Here is a 3,753-nt window from a genome sequence, read left to right as displayed (position 1 = left end):
GAAATGTTCTAGTTGAAGTATGCAGAATATTCTTTAGGGAACGCAAACATTAACACATAATTAATTTATGAGCCAGTGTGACTTCTCCATCAACACAGACCGAGATCCGCCTAAAAATATCACACGAGAGACGTCGCTGCATGTAACTTTAACACGTGAAATCCACTTAAATCTACTTAGTATTTCCAATATTTTCATTCTAAGATTAATACAACTACCAAAGATATTGTACAAATATTATTCAATCATTTCAGAGCTGCGCAGAAGGCTTTACGTGCTCCAGTAGCTAATGTTTATTGTTAGTTTGGAGCTAACATAGTACCAGAAACCCCATAGAGGAGCTAATAGGAGTGATGGTAGATTATTTTATGATACTTCAGGAGCTGGACATGACACTTAATTCATGTTTACGAGCGCCGTTGTTAGCTTTACATTCCTCACACCTGCGCGGTCAGAAGAGTGAAATATGTCGAGACGGTTTGAGATGTTGTCACTAAATGAGACTTGAAAGGAGTTGAGCTGGGTTTGTTTCAGCAGGAAATTAAAAGTGTGGTGCGGTTTCACAATTCCCCGCTTGAAGTTTATGTGATTTGTTGATGACAGATGGATGTGAATGAGCCATTGTTTATAATTTTGTGGCATCCACTGAGACTCTAAAGTAAGTCAGTCTCTTACATGTCTCTGCACTTTCTTGGATTACTGACATGTTTTAAATTCTGCATGTCACTTCTCTTAGACCAGACTGTCACACTCTGAACCTGAACCTGCTTTCCGTTAATATTCGTTTATACAGCGCTTCCTTTCTTTTTCCTCATTCTCTGCAGAACCTTCTTTTGTTGCTGTTCCTGAATTCAAGAGGAATGCTCCAGAATGCCTTTGGATACAGTCATTTTGCTTTAAAGGGACACTAGGTAAGATCGGCTGCTTTCGCTCCTGGGCTCCCCCTACAGTTGCAGTGTGTAATTATCATCAACAGGGAGGCGGGGGTTTCTACCCTCCTCCACTTTCTGCAGTGCTGAGTTACGTAAGAAGCTCTATACTTCTCCCTGTTACAGATCAGTGGAGCGTCACAATGATTTTGAAGCTGTGATTTTAGATCAAAATACTACCTTTCTTTAACATAATGTGCATTACACCTGTTAAAGTTACTGTCTCTGGTTTTAATTCAGAGTCAGAGTCCGGTAGCTTTATTCTTCCTGATTATTACTCCTGGAGCTGATCTGATGTTTAGGTTAGAGCTAAGATAGTACCAGAATCCCCACAGACGTGCTAGAAATGAGTAGAACTGTGGAGGCGTTTGTTGCTCTCTCAGAACTCTGTGACTGCCATCATCTCCCCAGTGGTGGGTGTGCAGTTTGTTCCGACCCCCGGCGACTCTATTGATGTTTCAGAGGCTTGTGGGTTCAGATTGAACGAGACCATCATGCTCCTTGTGTCAGAGTTTCCTCTCAAAAGATACAACCCTTAGAGTTTCCTTTACTCTGACTGTGGGGGGCCGGGTAGAAAGTGTTCCACTGCAGTTACAAGCTAAATAACCCTTTCTGATTAAATATAGAACCAAAGCCGAGTAGAAGAACCATACATCGTTAATAAATAAAAAAGGTAAAGAGCATTAGAATAGTTCTTCAAGTGGTGCAGGGTTCTTTATAGAACCAGTCACTGACTTTCCTAAAGAACAAGGAGTGGTCCGCTGCTCCTCTGGTTCAGTCCCAAAATGGGAAACAGATGCTGTTTCTGAACAATTCCAACTTTGAAGAATCACTCAGAGCAAAAGTGAAACTGAACATCCGCGCTCAGGGATAAGAGAATGTGCTCACTGCCAAAGCAACAACATGCACTTACAGGAACAGACTCCTCACGGATAGTGCACGTGAAATCCGAGAAACAGAACCAGATCCGCCAAAACATGTTCAAATCCCCTGGGATCGTTAGGGATTAAAATGTCTTCAGTTTTCCTTATTGAACAGGTTTATAAATCTATATCCCATCTACCCCACTGCATTCAAACAAGAGACAGAGGCTAGAACAAAGCAGCTGTTTACGCACTTAAACATCAAGGGTTCTTTAGTGAAGAAAGTGGTTCTAAAAAGAACCCTGAACATGTTTTTCTTTTGTAACAGGCCTGACACTGACACAGGAAGAACTCGTTTTGGTGCCGTACAGGACCCTTATCTAAAAGGCTCTGTATTGAACCCTGTGCAGCACATTCTCTATTGATCTGAGGAACCCCTTTACGACACACGGGTCTTCACGTGTTCAGGGTTCTATATAGAGCCATTTTCTTTACTAAAGAAACCTTGTATAACCATCATTTTAAATGCGTAGAATGGACATTCACCAACTGCACCAAATCCAGCAGATCTGGATTTCCAGTGTAAATGTAAACGCCGTGTCCTTTACACCTCTCCGGCAGTTTACCAGAGGTCACAGAAACAAACGGAGGAGGAATTTCTGCAGAATGCTGCAAGAGCATGAGTGAGAAGTCACATTTAATCACCAAACATAAACACACACAAAGACACACACACACACACACTTACGTGACTTATCAGGACATAGCATAGACTTACTTTCATTCTGTGGAAACATACAGTCAACGTATCCCTAAGTAACACAACCGTACGCTGACCCAGGCACTGACCACTGACTTTAAACCTAACCTTTATCACATCAACCTTTAAAAACCTACACTGTCAGGACCGGCTTGTGTCTGTCACAAGCAGAAAAGTCCCCACAATGTGAGTGTCTACTCAGGTCCCCACAATGTGATATATTACTGGCACACCCACACACACACACACACACACACACACACATGGATAAATAGAGCAACATGCGGATAGCAACTACCAGAAGTGTAAACAGCAGCGGAGTGCAAGAGCAAAGAGAAAAAAGCTGCAATAAAGAAGAGTTCAGGAATATGTGTCACCACCAATGTATATATAAACAATATAAGAGTATAACGTGTAGTTATATAAACTATATAATGTATAACAGGATACGAGAGCGAGCGAGTATTTACAGCCTATTAATGTACAGAATAAATATATGCAACATTCTAGACTGTGTACATCATACAAACCTGTAACTGATTCACTTATGTTTATATTAAAATAGTATATAATATAATATATATACACACGTGTGTGTGTGTGTGTGTGTCTGTTGGTCTACATTACAGACAGACACACACATACTGAGAGTGTAAGAGTTAGACTTACTGCTGATTCTGTTGAAGTTCAGCTCATTGCAGTCTGTCACTGAGTTAATGAATCCCTGCAGTTTCTAATCCCTGAGGCATAACGGCAGATCTGCTGTTTGTGAGAATACAAGCTCCTCTCTCTGTTGCGGTGCTGCAGCTATGAGTGAGTGTGTGAGTGGGAGTGTGTGTGTGTTAAAGACATAAAGCGTGTGTTGGTTGAGTCCTGCCCCTTTCGTGCTTCATTTCCAGACAATGGGAGTGCAGCTCTCTAGACAGACAGCACACGCTGAGTTACTGACCCCTCCCTCTTACCCTTCTCTGACCAATCCCCGCCTCCTTCACTTATGTCACCTATACAAACTGTATCCGTTACCATGGGTTAACCAACACTGAGAAAGACCTCAGCGGCAAAGAATGACCCCCTGGGATTTGGGTTTGTCTCTTCGAGAAAAAGTGAGAAGTTCAAAACGCTACAGTTACACCATTATGTAATTCATTGTTTTCATCATTTCATAATTTCTTCATTCATATTTATCTATTTATGTTTTCAT

The 3,753-nt window shown here is 41.5% G+C and overlaps 1 protein-coding gene across 1 annotated transcript in view; it reads right to left on the bottom strand.

The window, feature by feature from the left end:
- si:ch211-241b2.5 (programmed cell death 1 ligand 1) overlaps positions 1-3,360 on the bottom strand; it is a 25,071-nt gene extending 21,711 nt beyond the window's left edge. Inside the window, exon 1 of the mRNA XM_066646134.1 lies at positions 3,222-3,360. The gene's annotated coding sequence lies outside the window, so the exon portion shown is untranslated. The remainder of the gene's footprint in view (positions 1-3,221) is intronic.
- Positions 3,361-3,753: the final 393 nt, after the last annotated feature.

Source organism: Hoplias malabaricus, chromosome 15, assembly GCF_029633855.1.
Source record: "Hoplias malabaricus isolate fHopMal1 chromosome 15, fHopMal1.hap1, whole genome shotgun sequence".
Classification (NCBI taxonomy): Eukaryota; Metazoa; Chordata; class Actinopteri; order Characiformes; family Erythrinidae; genus Hoplias; species Hoplias malabaricus.
Note: the sequence above shows the minus strand (reverse complement) of the source record. Positions and strands in the feature narration are given on the sequence as shown.